Here is a 17,143-nt window from a genome sequence, read left to right on the forward strand (position 1 = left end):
TGAACCCGGGAGGCGGAGCTTGCAGTGAGCTGAGATCGCACCACTACACTCCAGCCTGGGTGACAGAGTGAGGTTCCATCTCAAAAAAAATAAAACAAACCAACGGAAAAAAAAAAAAAAAACAGGAAAGAAAATATGTGACTGAAGCTTAATTTGCTACTTGTATTTCAACCAAAGAAGAGGACTTGCTAAAGGTTAAGCCAGTGGCCCTCAATCATTTTGGCACCAGGGATCAGTTTCATGGAAGACAATTTTTCCACAGACGGTGGGGAGGGTTTCAGGATGAAACTGTTTCACCTCAGATCATCAGGCATTAGATTCTCATAAGAAGCACACAACCTAGATCCCTCACTCCCTGGCATACACAATTCACAATAGGGTTCCTGTTACTATGAGAATCTAATGCCACTGCTGATCTGATAGAGACAGAGCTCAGGCAGTAATGCTCACTCACCCATTGTATAACTCTGCTGTGTGCCCCAGTTCCTAAAAGGCCATATATGGTATCGGTCTGTGGCCTGAGGTTTGGGGACCTCTGAGTTAAGCCATGAGTAACAAAAAAGTACTTCCTGTCCTCATTTTTCCCCTTAGTTTTGAAGAGTAGATTAAACATACACTATTACCAGTTATAGAAAGTACTTGTTGAAAATGATATGGAAAAGACAATAGTAGAAAGTTTTATTTACCAGAAAGTCTCCACAAGGATGTCTCACAACAAAAATCAGTTAGAATGAGAGAACTGCTATTACCTAGAAGTTTCTTGAACTCTGAGGGAAACTCATGGGTTAAGAGTGAAGTATGAAAAATCTGGGTTCCCTAGGAAGTAGAAAACAGCAGAAGTTCCAATGACAACTTCCAGCAAGAAGACAGAGCGTCATGATGTGATAAAATGGAGGAGGAAGGCATGGAGGCATGCACTTGTGGTCTCAGCTACCTGGGAGGCTGAGGCAGGAAGATGGCTTGAGCCAGGGAGGCGGAGGTTGCAGTGAGCCGAGATCATGTCACTGCACTCCAGCCTGGGCAACAGAACCAGACTGTCACACACACACCAAAAAAAAAAAAAAAAAAAAAGGATGAGGAAGGTGAAGTGGCTTAATCTAAGCAATGAACAAACATGAATGGGAGGAAGCCAGAGAAAGAATTTTTGCAGCTGACATGAATATAAAACTTTGGGAAGCTCTTACAGAGGATTTCTGGAGAAATTTGTGCATGTAATGGTATAATCTAGCAAAAAGTACACCTTATTATTTAAGATGATTAGATGCGGATTTTAAAAATGTTATTCTCTATAGAGTTGGAGTCACATAGCCATTATTTCTGGGTTATATATAAACTAGCCCAAATTTCTTAAAGAGTTAGATGAAGGAAATTCCTGAAAGCTGAAGTCAACTTGGAAAGCTTCACAAAAGTGACCTTTGATCTACACAACAAAGGCTGAGTAATATTTGAGCAAGTCACGATGGAAATTGCTATCCTACTCATGGGGAATACTGCAAATGAAAACAAATTAAAGTTTTATGTGATGAATTTGTGTGAATTATTACACTTCAAACTTTCAAGAATGTAGTGATATAAAATATGAGGCAAAAAAAGTTAGTTTCTGCCATCTCTTAGAAAGCCTTGAATTTCAGCCATCAGCATTTCAGATGGTAGGCAAGAGACTCTCACAACAAAGATTATTCTTTAGGAAAGGAGTCTAATGGCAATCTGCAGGAAGGATTGAAGAAAAGCAGAAATATAAGAGATTGTATAGCACAGGCAACAAAACAAGCCAGACAAATTAAACGTCCAAATAGGGCGATAATATGAAGTGAAAAGCAAAATGGAAAATTTGCAATATTTTTTAACATAACTGCTATCTAAATATTGAAAAGAATATTATATTATCGAAATTTCAAATGGCATGATGCTTCCTAATTGAAAAACAGTAACAGTGAAACAAGAGGAGTTAAATTTAATTTTATTAAAACTATCATTGTATTATCTCTTTTCATCTAAGCATTGTAATTATATAGTATAAAATCAGTTGATGTGTGCTAAACAGTGCCTAAGAAATGGCTCTATGTTAGTGTTTGCCCTAAGCACATAAATCCTCATTCTATTTTTTTCTTTCATTTGCATGCAACCATGAAGATTACTGATATAAGCTATGGTCCACTGTTTTGTTACTCACTATAATTCCAATATTAGATGTTCAATAGATGATGAGTAAATAAATGGGTAAATCCTACCAGCTGTTAATTATCAAATTTATTTGCATGCTTATTGGCACTGTAGCAACTTATTCTTCGTACTATGTAACAGACCTAGTATATGTTTTATGTGATATGTAAAAGTTAATATTCTTACAATAAGTTAGTGGTTTTCCCACTCTTTTCACTAACAGACTACTGGTTTCCCTTTATAAGGGACAAAGAAAGAGGGAGCTAGAACAGAGACATTCAATAGATAAGGTAAAGCTGGTTGTTTAAATGGTTCTACAATAAAAATCCCAATCTTGTCTCAAATGATCACACACAACTCCAAAAAATAGGCAAATTAAGAAAGCTAAAAATTAAAAGTGAAAACATGGAGGCCAGGGATAAAGATCTACTTCTCTAAAATCTCCTAAATTTAGATCATGTTAAGACTACAAAAAAAAAAAAAAAGTTATGTACTTGGATTCTATTACTTAAGTTCCTTATAGAAATGCTTTACACAACCAGTACTGAATATGATGCTTTTAGATTTTATCAAGGGATTGGCATCCTAAGTGATCATTTTGGTTACCAGAATAATGCCCTCCCTTCTTATGCCCCTAAAAAAAGAGACCTAGTTCCTAATCCCTACAACTGGTGAATACGTTAGTTTTATTGACAAAGGGAAATTAAGTCAGCAGATGTAATAACAGGTCCATAAAATTAGAAGGAGGTAGCATATAACCAATAGAGATGGAAGAACAATAAGGACTGAGGTTGCTGGCTTTAGAGACAGAGGAAAGGGTAGGGGGTACAAACCAAGGAATGCAGGTGGCCACTAGAAACTGGAGAGGGTAAGGAAATAGATTCCCCTGGAGGCTGCATAGGGAACTCAGCCCTCTAACATCTTGATTTTAACACACTGAGACCCATTTTGGACTCTGGATCTCCAGAACTGTAAGAATACATTTGTGTTGTTTTAAGCCACTCAATTTGTGGTATTTTGTTATAGCAGCAATAAGAAACTAATACAGATTTTGGTACCTGGAAGCGGGATGCTGATGTAACAAATATCTAAAAATGAGAAACTAGACAGTATGCAGAGGCTAGAATTCAAGGAGCACACTGGAAAAATTTTTATCATTTGATACTTTTAAATCATTGTCAATTATGTCATTCTATTTGTCTTATTATTCTATGTAAACATAATTTTAATGATAGAAAAAAACATTTTCTCTCTCCTAACAAACTGGTATTTAAAATTTTTTATATATTAAAAACAACTTAATCTATTCTGTTTTTATGATGTGTGCCAGAAAGCTCATAGTTAAATTTTTGTTCAGTTACAGTAACCATCTTATCCTTGATTTTTATAAAAAAACTATGTTCTCTTTCCATTAGAGGGCTCTTCTTTTATCCTTAATTTAATGGCCCTATTATACTTGATCATTTATATGTAAATCACAGAAAATCTTTTCTGGAAGTAGGAAGGCGGGGAAAGAGAGGAAAACTAACAGATTCAGCACCTACACTTTGTTCTAGAAACAAAATGATTAAAAATGTCTTTGCAGAACAGCTATTATTCCTCAGTCTATAAATGAGAAAGCTTCCACAAAGGCTCAGTACCTTACCCATGACTGCCCACTCAATAGTCTGCACTAGGACTGCCTGTGTTCCAACGGGAGTCCTTAATGAAGTCAGACAAATCATTCATGTTGCTAAATATGAAACACAGTTTAGCTGGTAATCAAGGAAAATTCTTTTTCCCCCTCCTCTGCGCAGAATTGGTCAGTAACAGTCATTTGGAGAATTCCTGACTCCTACTCATTATCATGCCTTTAAAATTTTTCAATTTAAAGTAAAAGATGCCCAGACTTCTGTGAAATGACACAGAAGGTCAATTCCACATCTGTAGAAAAGTATTCAGTTTCTGGTCAGCCCACAACTCTCTTCTCTGTGAGCTGCCACTGACTTACTGAGCCCTCCACAAGCCAGACCCCTAGCCACAGCTGATAGAACTAAGAACTCAACACCTAAGAGCTGATACATCTAAAGTAGCCAATTGGCTAATCTCTGCTGGGAATTAAAAACTCAGGCTTAGCAATGCCATTTTCCAACTCCTAAGTTTATTGCTTGATCTAATGGGATGTGATCCTGGAAGCAGTATAGAGGTTACAGTCTCCCACATACAGGAAACAGTAAAGAAAGCCAGTGGTCAGAGAGGTGAAAATAAAACAGATGCACAGTTAGAATGCACTTGTAATTCTTTGGTTAGCATTTGGCTATTTCCTTGCTATTCAAAATGTCCCAGGACGGGCCAGGCACAGTTCATGCTTGCAATCCCAGCACTTTGGGAGGCCAAGGAAGGCAGCTCATTTAAGCCCAGGAGTCAAGACCAGCCCAGGCAACATGGTGAAACCGTGTCTCTACAAAAAATACAAAAATTAGCCAGGTGATATGGTTAGGTTTTATGTCCCCAGCCAAATATCATCTTGAATTATAATCCCCATGTGTCAAGGGAGAGGCCAGATGGAGGTAATTGGATCATGGGGGCTGTTTCCCCCATACTGTTCTCTTGATAGTGAGTTCTCACGAGATCTGATGGTCTTGTAAGTGTTTGGTAGTTCCTCCTGTGTTCACTCTCCTTCCTGCCACCTTGTGAAGAAGGTACCTGCTTGTCCTTTGCCGTCCACCATAATTGTAACTTTCCCGAGGCCTCCCCAGACAGGCTGAACTGTGAGTCAATTAAACGTCTTTCCTTTATAAATTACCCAGTCTCAGGCAGTTCTTTATAACACTGTGAAAATGGACTAATACACCAGGCATGGTGGGGCATGCCTATAGTCTCAGCTACTCTGGAGGCTGAAGTGGGAGGATCTCTTGACCCCAGGAGGTCAAGTCTGTAGTGAGCTGTGATCACAACACTGCACTGTAGCCTGGGCGACAGTCTCAAAAATAAACAAACAATAAAAAAGTCCCAGTACCAGAATCAGCAGCATCACCTAGGAAGTTTCTAGGAAAACAGCCTCTCAGGTCCCACAACTATAACAAAATTTGCATTTTAGCAAGAACCTCAGGTGATTCTTACTAACATTGAAGTTTGAGGAGCACTAGTCTTTTCTATTAGATTATAAAAATAGGTATCAAGCTAGAAAAACTGAATATCCACATGTAAAATAATGAAAATGGCCAGGCACATAGGGAGGCAGAGGCGGTAGGACTGCTTGAGCCCAGGAGTTTGAGATCAGCCTGGGCAACATAGCAATAGCTTGCTCTAAAGTAAAAGGGGAAAAAAAGAAGTTTGAAGAATGAAATTGGACTCCATCCTCACACCACACACAAACATTACCTCAAAATAAATCACAGACCTCAATGTAAGAGCTAAATCTATAAAACTCTTTGAAGAAAATATAGAAGTGTTTGTGATCTTAAGTTAGGCAGACTTACTAGTTATTCACTTAAAACAAAAAAGACAAAAAATAGATATATTAGAGATTATCAAAATTTAAAACTCTTGTGTTTCAAAGGACACAGTCCAGATAGTAAAAAGGGAACCTAAGGAATGAGAAAAAATACTTTCAAATCATATGTATAAGGGACTTGCATCTAGAACATATAAAGAACTCTTATAATTCAATAAGACAGAAAACCGAATTTAAAAATTACCAAAAGCTATAAAGATTTGTATCTCCACAGAAGATATATAAATATCTAATAAGTATATGAAGAATGTTCTGTATCATCAGTCATTAGAGAAAGAGAAATTAAAACTCCAATGATATTTTATTTCATACTTACTAGGATGGCCATAATGAAAAAGACCAGTAACAAGTATTGGTAAGGATGTGGAGCAACTGGTATCCTCAGACACTATTAGTTGGAGTGGAAAATGATGCAGCTGTTTTGGTAAATCTGGTTCCTCAATACTTTAAACACAAACCACCAATATATCCACACAAAAACTTGCAAGAGAATGTTCATAGCAGTATTATTTATAATAACCAGGAGGTAGAAACAACCTAAATGTCTGTTGGCTGATGAAAGGATAAATAAAATGTGTTGTATCCATACAATGGTATATTATTCTGCAAAAAAAGAAGGAGTACTTCGGATTAACTTCGGATTACAGTGTGCTAAGTGAAGTAGGCCAGTCATGAAATACCACATATTACATGACTCATTTCATATGAAATATCCACAACAGGCAGATCCATACCAACAGAAAGCAGACGAGTGGTTGCTAGTGGCAGGAGAAAGGGGGATAGGGATTGACTGTTAATGGAGTAAAGAAAATGTTCTAAAAGTGTAGTGATGCTTGCACAACTCTATGGTTATTAGTAGAAATCATAAAATTATACAATTTAAATGGGTCAACTGCATGGTTTGTGAATTATATATTATTATTAATTTTTAAGTCAAGTCTGTATTATACATAGTTCCAGTGCGTGGATTAGACACACGATCCTTAATAAACACCTGTTGAATAAATAGACACATGACCAACTGACTGACTGAATTAATTAATTAAATCAAGAGAGCAAGTAACCTCAGAGACTACATTGAGAGTTCTACCTGAGTTCCTGACAGCTCGCCTATTCTACCTTCTCTCCTTTGTGAATCCTGCCTGCATTTGCAAACGTTGTATTCTACAAAATAACCTTATAACTATCATAATGATAAATTTTCATTAAGCATTTTTGAATTGGTTATGCATACATGCTACCAAAAACTACTTAATCCAGACAAATACCACTCCCTTAATGAACAATATTTGCAGTACAGTGATTCTGTATTTCACAAAGGAGTATTATCTGTCACAAACACCTTCATCTGTCTTCATACATTATTAACTACAAAGTGAACTATTGTCATTCATTCATGAAAGAGCTACCAGTGGTTTCTATGAGGGCACAATAATTATTTGTTGCTTAACTATCAGACAAGAGTTCTTGGGCTTATACTGATAGGAACTATTTTCACCTCAACTAGTATCTCCTATGAAGGACTTTATTATAAAATAACTAAAATGCTTATGTAGAAAGTACCCAATGGTTTATTAATTATTAAACCATGATTAAATAACATTTTTGACAACAGTTAAATGTAGTGTCAAATAAAGGTGTTGTTCAAAGTTATTAAGCTAACTGAAAAAACTTGTTTGTATCGTGAGAAAAAAAACAAGTTTTTCCAATAGAAAAATAAGCAAATAATAATAGAAACTATTGTCTATAATTTTCCTTGGTGCTTTGAATACTTGAGAAATTTAAATACAATGAATTACTTTCCAAAAATAAATGTAAGATATTAAATATATTGTTCTATATTAAAAATTACTCATGTCTCTCTTGAAACTCAAACACACTTTAATATTGACCCAAAAAATCCAATTACAAGTATTTTATCAGGGAACTAGGGGTAATTAACAGCTCTGAAGTCAAAACACACTATTTATTAATGCCAAAATATATCCTAAAAATGCCTGAGCTTTTCAAGTCAGATTCATTTGAACACTGTGGACAAACATTCACATACCAAAGAAATTAAATATGCTAAGTGGCAGAGACATTGAAGCTAAGGTGTTTGTTCCAAACTGAGAGAAGAATTCATGTCCTTTAAAGGCATTCTTTTATCTATGTTTCCTCGTCACTTACTATTAAAGTTTAACCACTGAACAAAGCAAACAAAAAAGGCAGGTTCTCTTAAAGCAACTATCAGAGTTTACAGAAATTAGGAGAATAAAACACTGCCCACATTTAAATTCAAGTGCTACGGCATTGGAACTGGATTCCTCATATAATCTGTCCTATTTAAGAAAATATAGAGGATTTGTAACAGTGGGAAAGTAGCATAATAGATGCTGACAAAAGGCTTCTTTCAGTGAGAAAGTGTCTAGCCTAAGAAAAAAAAAAGGAGTCAGACATCACCAGATATTGTAAATTTGCTGTAAGAAAGCTTCCTTACAATGCCTCCTTTAGAAAGGTGAACAAAGAGGGTGAATCTATTATGAAAGGTAGGAGAAACTGAAGCCAAGTACGAAAGCCCTAAAGAACTTACTACAATTTTTCTAGAGATGGTTTCTCCCTTAGGCGACCTGTTTAATAACTTGAAAGATGTTGGAGAGAAGAGATGAGTGAAAAAAGATATATTTTCAGAAAAAGAAAAAAGATAAGTGCTTCATTCCAAATAGTACCAACTTCCTAATTTCTAGCCCAGCCATTCGAATTCACATGGTACTATTTCACTTGCAAATATAACCATTTCTTCTTGTAGATAATGATACTATGCTAAAAATCCTGCAATATTTTAGTGTTAATAGCTTTTATCATTATTATAAATTCTTTTCCTCCCCTCATCAAATCATACATTTATCTCAGGCTTATAGGTATGGAATCTTCAATATATATTCTCATCTGAATATAGGTTTGTCTTACAATCTAAGAAATGTTAGGGATTGTAATAATATGCTCTTTATGCAAATACAAAGTCAAATATATAGTCTAATATATATAGGCAAGAATAAATAATTAAATCCTAATAATACATTCTTAGTAGTAAAGTACTAATAATATCTTAAACTAGTATAGTATTTTATATCATCTTACTAAATCCAGGAACACCAAAATAGGAAAATTCAGACATAAGCTTTTTCTATAAAGTGAAAAATACTAAAGTTAACAGAAATAACTACTTTTTTAAACCTAAGAGTCTTAATGCAATAAAGTATTAAAAATGTACTCTGGACCAGGCGCAGTGGCTCACGCCTGTAATCCCAGCACTTTGGGAGGCCGAGATGGGTGGATCACGAGGTCAGGAGATCGAAACCATCCTGGCTAACACAGTGAAACCCCATATCTACTAAAAAAATACAAAACATTAGCTGGGTGTGATGGCAGGCACCTGTAGTCCCAGCTACTCGGGAGGCTAGGAGAATGGTATGAACCCGGGAGACAGAGTTTGCAGTGAGCCAAGATCACACCACTGCACTCCAGCCTGGGCGACAGAGTGAGACCACGTCTCAACAACAACAACAAAAAAAGATGCACTCTGCCTGCAGAGTTTTTGCTACTTATAAAATAGGTTGCATTTGTCAAACGGTAAATAAAATGGAGATTCTTTGGGAAAGAGGTAATAAAAGGGCTGTATTTGGTAACTATTGTTAGTTTGGCTTTCCTTTCAATGATATCATAATGACCACCACTTAAAATTCATGTCTTAAAAAAAAGGAAAACCAAGTTCTACTGAGATGGTTATACAACAGAAATATTTAATGTTATATTAGCATGAAAATTTCAGGAAGCATTTTACACAAAACAGAAAATATCCTGTAGACATGACTAATACCATTTTAAAAGGACTTTTTTTTTTCTTTTTTTGGATAATGGATAGCATACATGGCTGTCCATGACTCAGGTCTGTGATATCTGCAAAATTCCTGCCTCCACAACTCCAATATTATTTCTCCCATTTATGATGAAACATGGTAGAAATGGTAAATGTTCTTGCTGTGTCACACCCACTTTGGCAATTTAATGTTCATTGGCTATCATGTTTTTTGCCCTCTATATCAAAACAAGACCAGACATGGCATACCCATCAGAGGCAATTAGTAGCAAATACTCCTCAAGCATTTAGTTTTTCTACCTGCTAAGGCTAAGGCGGAGTGAGGGCCACATGGCCAGAAATTTTTTCTGTGTTGAAGTGCTGACTGACTAATTAATGAGCTCTTTTGAGACATCATTAACATTCACTTGCTTTTATGTTTTAGTTTTTGGGTTTTTTTACCAGTATGTGGCCTAGTAAGATAATACAACTCATTAGACAGGGTCCTTAGGCACATCAAACCAAGTCACTTCATCATGATTGAATCCAGAACCTTACTAGCAATTCCCAGCCTAACTTTCAAGTTTTCTGCCTCAAATCACTAATCAGTACTGATACTCTTAGGTTTCCTACCTAATATATTACCTCCAAATTAGATAGAATTGGGATAACTAGCCCCTGACTACTGAATCAGTGCATTATTTACTTATTTTTAAATTATTGATGCAAAGGCAATAGAAAAGCTGATTTATGGTCATATTAAATATGAATATTTTTTCATTGCCAGTTGATTCAAAATAAACTTTAGTTCAATAAATCTGACAGTAATCATAATAATCAGAATATTGCCCAACTTAGGTTTTTATCTTTTACCACATTCTTTTCTGGGCAGGCCACCATTTGATAATGTAGACTAAACGGTGAAATATTATATATCACTGATAAAGAATAAACTAGAGCTACACATATCAAATGAATTTCACAAGTACAATGAACAAAGCAAAAGTGTGTTTCAGAACACATATTTTATCACTCCATTTATGCAAAGTTAAAAACTGTAAAACAATACTATATATTGCTTGGGGATAGATACCTATATTTAAAAAAAAAGAAATAACAAATGCATAGTATGATTGTCACTATATTCAGAATGGTAAGTATATCTGGAAGACGGGAGAGATGATCAGGGAAGGGAGGGAACAGACAAAGAGGAGGGTATTTCACTGCTTTGGCAATGTTTTATTACTTAAGCTAGATGGTGAGCACACATGTGCTTAGGTATTCCTTAAATATTGTATAATAAATTATTTATTTATGCATTTATATGTTTTTAACTTATAAAGAACAAAAACTTATTTCTTACAATTCTGGAGGCTAGGAAGTGCAAGATCAACGCGCTGGCATTTTGATGTCAAGCAAGGGCCTTCTTTCTCCGTCTTCCGGAGGGAAGGAAGGCTGAGTTCTCACATGGTGGAAGGTGGAAGAGCAAGACAGCTGAACATTGAGTGAAACCTCTTTAATTAGGGCCTTAATCACATTCACACAGGAGGAGCCTTCATGGCCTAATCATTGTTTAAAGACTCTACCTCTCAATACAATCACATTGGAAACACCTGAATGTGTGGAGGAGGCATTCAAGCCATAGTAAAACCTCGGAGATATATGTGATTTCTGACACTAGTAGGTAACTCTTTATCAGAGATGTGAATGTTAAATCAATAATTAATACTGTACCTAAAGTAAATAACTTATTTTACTCTGTAATTTCCTAAAAGATAGTTTGGCATCATTTCCTCGGCCCATGAGCTTTGTTATTCAAATAATAGTTTTGATTTTTTCATGCATGCACTTAGAATATTATGAATATGAGGTTATCTTGTGCTATCTATGTGGAGATTGAAGTATTAAAACAAACATAACCACATCATAATAGCTTGGTGTAGGCTCTGTGTGGTCAAATGTATAATAAATTATTTAAAACTTAATTCAGTGTTTTGAGGTAGTATCCTTGAAATTAAACATGCTAATTATTACAAATCAATTCATGTTAATCTTCATTGCTAAAACGTTTTTCCATTAATGAGATACATAAACATTTGTAAACTAAGTTAAATCACACAAATTTAAAGCTAGGATTCATTATTTTTCTAACCATGTATACTAAAGGACATTTTCCAAGAGAAGCTTTTTTTAAAAACAACAATGCTCCAATTATTTTATTCTTTATCTTACTTGCACTTCAGAGAGATTTTCTCCATGATTTGCAACTTTGGTTGTTCTCTACAGAATAATCCTCCATCAATTACACAAAGAACATAAGGGTTTAGAAATATATACATATATGTATATATGTATATAGTACATATATATCTTCATGTGAAAAGACTTTCTACTTTAAAAATCTTATAAGGAATGTTACTTTACAGAGTGATACATTATTAGACTGTAAGTTTTGAAAAATCAGATCCAAAGGAAAAGAAACAACGTGAAAAGGAGATAATATAATAAAATTATATATATTCTAGTTCTTGAAGAATTTAGACAAAGTTGGGTCATTATTTAAGTGGTATATCACTTAAACCAGCATCCAAAACTTTTAATGGTTTCATTCTGGTATTGTAACTAAGTATCATTTCCTGTATTTTAGGCAGAAACTATAGGCTAGAAACAAAAAATCTGTGGTTTATGCAGTATAAAGGAATTTAAAAAGTTATAAAGGGGCAAATTAAATTTTGTATGGCGCCTATTTTGTTAGCTATTTTTGTTACTATTTAACTGAAAAAATTCAATAGCAAATTTTTTAAAGTAAAAAGGAAATCACTAAAAAGTTAGATTTCCTTTCTTACTGGTTTATATCTATTATATCTACATCTGTAGATATATCCACATATAATTTCCCAAAAGACGTGTAGTTCATATGTTATTTTCACAATGTTGAAGCAGGATCCACCAAACCAGCATTTAACCTTTTTACATGAAATCGGAAAAAATCTTATAGTGGATGCCTGCTTTATGCTAGGTATGCGAAAACAATTGCCCTCAGGGGTAACCTAAAGACAACATGTGTATTAAAATCCATGAATTAGGTAAATCCAACGGATTATGCAGGCCATAAATAATACGGTGCTCAAGTTTCTTATTTTATTAAACATATAATGTTAAAATTAAAAACAAATACCTAAGTTTTTAACCTTTTAAATTTAGAATATTGACTATCTTCTATGTTCAACTTGAGAGTAGGAATTTCACATTTTTATATTAAAATGGCTACAGGAATCAAGCAAATAACACTAATGAGTCAAAAAGGCAACACTAATATGACGTGATGGGGAGTAGGGTAAAGTGAAAACCATTTCTCATCTTCATTGGGGTTATAAGAAAAAAATTGTGAAAGTCCTTGAAATAGGCAGAAAGTTAACTGGATGTGCTCGCTACAGCAACTTTCTGATATGTCCGCCTTTCACTGACTTGAGTTATTTTACCTCTCTGTAAATTGTAGAAAACTGATTATAATAATTATAATGATTATTGTCCATAGATATATAAATTAATTGTGTGTCCTGGAGATGCAACTGATTACTGTCTTGTGGATACGAAGCATTTTTTTTTTTTGCATCTATTTGTACATTCATTTTACAATTCCTAACTGACTGTATCTGTGTGTTTTGTGTTTTTTAAAATTCTCTTTTTACCAGTTGTAACATCTTACTGGTTTCCTCATTAACTGTTGAGCTAAATAAAATTTTTAATCGTTTTATTTTACATTTATGACAGTCATAATTTCACCTTTTTAAAAATGAATTTTTAATGGAATCTATATATCAATTGACAGATAAATCACATTAGGCAAGCGTTACACAAAAACTTTGTAGAATTTTATTAAAATTTTACAGATGTGAGATACTTATACTTTGCCAAATAATCTATAAATATTTTATTTTGCATCCTTTCTCTGCCTTTAAGTTCAAGTTTGAATGATAAAATAATAAGGTATGTTCTCTAATCAGTCACAAAAAAACTAGATGAAACAATGCATGTTAATTTAGTAATCAATCTCAGAATTCAAAAGCTTGTTTATAAAAGGAGATTGGCCAAAATAATCTCAAATATATTTTCCAATATAGATACTCTAGGATTCTGTGATATTATTCCTGGCACTGTTTGTGAAAGAGAGGAAGATGACAGACAGTCTACGTCCTTCCTTCTCTAGAATGAGATTCTGTCAAGGCTAATAGTCCCCATTATCACAATAAGCAATAAACTTTGCTTCACTTCAACAGCAGACTATTTTGGTATAATTTCCCAGAAGCCGTAATTCAACACCTTTCGAAGTATAACGTTTCCAAAGTTCTATACCTTAGTATTCATCAAATTCCTATTTGTAGGATAATCAAAAATAGCTTCATAAAAAATTTTAGTTAGCTGGGCATGGTGGCTCATGCCTGTAATCCCAGCACTTTGGGAGGCTGAGACGGGCGGATCATGAGGTCAGGAGATCGAGACCATCCTGGCTAACACGGTGAAACCCCTTCTCTACTCAAAATACAAAAATAAATTAGCCGGACGTGGTGGCAGGCACCTGTAGTCCCAGCTACTCGGGAGGCTGAGGCAGGAGAATGGTGTGAACCTGAGAGGCGGAGCTTGCAGTGAGCCAAGATTGTGCCACTGCACTCCAACCTGGGCGACAGGGCGAGACTCTGTCTCCAAAAAAAAAAAAAAAATTAGTTGATCCCAGGCATTTTTATATATCTCTGTATTTTGTGTATGGTTATTTTCTGAGATGACCAATACATCTACTTCTAGATAACAATTTCTGACTGTCATTTAATTACTTACATGTTCATGTTACTAGTTTACCACCAAAATTCCAAATCTAGTTTCTCCCAAGATTACATATCTCGCATCATTTAGATCACTAGCAGAAAAGTGTAACATATCCTTATTTTATAAACAAACAAACAAAAAACAAAGAACAAAAGAAACACTTCTAAGATATGTAAAAATTCTAAGAATTATCATTTGAAAAGCATTTAGTTTCCAAGGAATGGTATCAGATTAAATTGAATTAAATACACACATTAGTTACAAATAATGAAAGATGTCTGTTACATTTTATTTTATATGATTACAAGTGTTGGTATAAGATTTTAAATTTTGTATGCTAAAATACACAAAGTCATTATTTTTAAAGGATTTTTTCTAAAAACCTTCATTTTTATTTACTTAACTCACGTATAAGCAGGCAAAAAGAATGTAAGTTGGTTTGAAAGTTTCTACTAGAGAAACATAGCAAAAATTATTTATAGTTAGGCTTGTTACTTCCTTGCCACTGGCAATATTTACAAGCCTCACTCCATAGATCTGTGCAATATGTGTTCACATGTGATTATTTAAATTTAAGTTAAACTAAATCAATTATATTTCTCAGTAGCAATGGCCATATTTCAAATGCTTTATAGCTCCACATAGCTAGTGATTACCGTATAGGACAATATAGATACAGAAAAGTTTCAACATCACAAAAATTTGTATTGGATAGAGCTATATTAGATCACACTAAATTATCAATATTCAACTTTAACAAGATTGACAAAAGCCAGTATTTTTATTATAAATATTTATCCAATACTACTTCATTTATACAAAAAGAAAGAGAGGTTTGCATAGGGTTTTATTAAAAGATATGAATACACGCCAAAAATTTTATTTCTTCTTATTCACTGAGGAAACTGGCACATGTTGTAATAGGATTCATAGGATTATTTTCTATAGGTATTTTTTTTGTGGTTATTATGGGGATTAAATAAAGTTATAGGAGTCTATTTTAAACTGATAACTTCAATCACATAAAAGATCTCTACTCCTTTATATCTCTCCCATACACACATTTTATGTTACTGATGTTGCAAATGACATCTTTTTATATCATGTATCTATTATTACGGATCTATAGGTTTTTAAAATGGTTTTGTATTTTAAATTATATACCAGAATTAAAAGTGATTTACATATTAACATTACAATACTGCATGATTCTATATTCGTCTATATATTCACTTTTATCAAAAATTTTAATATTTTTATATGGTTTCATGTTGTTGTCTAGCATCCTTTCAACTTACATGATATTCTTTAGCATTTCATGTAGGGCAGGTCTACTGGTGATGAATTCCTGCAGCTTTTGTTTACCTGGGAAAGTCTTAATTTCTCCTTTTTTGGGGGCATGGGGGCGGAGTTTTGCTCTTGTCACCCAGGCTGGAGTGCAATAGCACGATCTTGACTCACCACAACCTCCACCTCCCAGGTTAAAGCAATTCTCCAGCCTCAACCTCCCTAGTAGCTGGGATTACAGGCATGCACCACCACACCCAGCTAATTTTTGTATTTTTAGTAGAGATGCGGTTTCACCATGTTGGTCAGGTTGGTCTCAAACTCCTGACCTCAAGTGATCTGCTCACCTCAGCCTCCCAAAGTGCTGGGATTAAAGGCGTTAGCCACCATGCTTGGCCTCTCCTTCATTTTTGAAGGACAGTTTTTCCAGATATAGTATTCTCGTTAGACTGTTCTTTTTTGTTCAGTATGTTGAATATATCATCCCACTCCCTTCCGGTCTGCAAGGTTTCTTTTATTTTCCCCCCCAATTTGAGAGCAGGTACTATTTATTAACTGACCAGCTTAGAAAAATAATCATGGTAGACACCTTAGTTCATTCTTCTAATAATCCTGTTGATCTGGTCCTCCCTGTTGCCAGCATCTCCACCTTCTACAAAATGGGTGGTCTTTTTCTTCATTCCACCTCGTGGAGAAGATAATTTGAAGGGCCACAGGAAGTTATTTGTCTCCTTGAAGCGTTTTGCAACAGTATAGATCTCATGAATCAGATCCTCCCTGCAGATGATGCCAAGAGATCGAGCAATCAAAGCGTTATCTGTCAAACCAATTCGCTTCTTATTGATTTTGCCATAATCACGCTTATAGATTAGCTCATTTACTGACTTCAGATTGGGGTACCCCCATGCAACATATGACTCTACAATCCTCATCATGTTAATCGAAGCCTTGTTGAGTTTCACAAAGGTTCCAATGAAGATTTGACGAAAGCGAAGAAGCTGCAACACCTTTCAGACCTTTGGGCTCACGCCATTGATACCTCTAATCCTGATGACAAACGCCAATTTGGGTTCAGCAGGTACATAGAAGTTGCCAGCTTTTCTTGCCATCCTTGCCATTCGAATTTCAGTTCTTTACATCTGCCTATATTCCTTGTGACAGTGCTTCGCTTTTTCATGGATAAGCTTCCTCCTTGCCTTTCGAAGCATCTTTTGGGCAAACTTCTTTCTCAGGCGCTTGATCTTCAGCTCTGCGAAATTCCTTCGCTTTTTCTTAACGGTTTCTGGTACAGCAGGAACCTTCTTCTTCTTCTCTTCTACACCCTCCATGGTTCCAGCCGGAAAAAGGGCTTTTTTTTTTTCTCCTTTTTATTTTCTTTTGAGATGCAGTCTCACTCTGTCGCCCAGGCTGGAGTGCAGTGGCGAAGTCTTGGCTCACTGCAAGCTCTGCCTCAGGGGTTCATGACATTTCTCCTGCCTCAGCCTCCCGAGCAGCTGGAACTACAGGTTCCCACCACCATGCCCGGCTAATTTTTT

At 35.1% G+C, this 17,143-nt stretch overlaps 1 protein-coding gene and 1 pseudogene across 2 annotated transcripts in view; both read right to left on the minus strand.

The window, feature by feature from the left end:
• LOC105537767 (interleukin-1 receptor accessory protein-like 1) overlaps positions 1-17,143 on the minus strand; it is an 847,405-nt gene that overhangs the window by 521,225 nt on the left and 309,037 nt on the right. The window lies entirely within an intron of this gene.
• On the minus strand, positions 16,136-16,950 carry LOC105537759 (annotated as a pseudogene). Its single transcript, XR_001005771.1, has one exon. The product of XR_001005771.1 is annotated as a 60S ribosomal protein L7 pseudogene (transcript).

This window comes from Mandrillus leucophaeus, unplaced genomic scaffold (assembly GCF_000951045.1).
Source record: "Mandrillus leucophaeus isolate KB7577 unplaced genomic scaffold, Mleu.le_1.0 Scaffold1026, whole genome shotgun sequence".
Classification (NCBI taxonomy): domain Eukaryota; kingdom Metazoa; phylum Chordata; class Mammalia; order Primates; family Cercopithecidae; genus Mandrillus; species Mandrillus leucophaeus.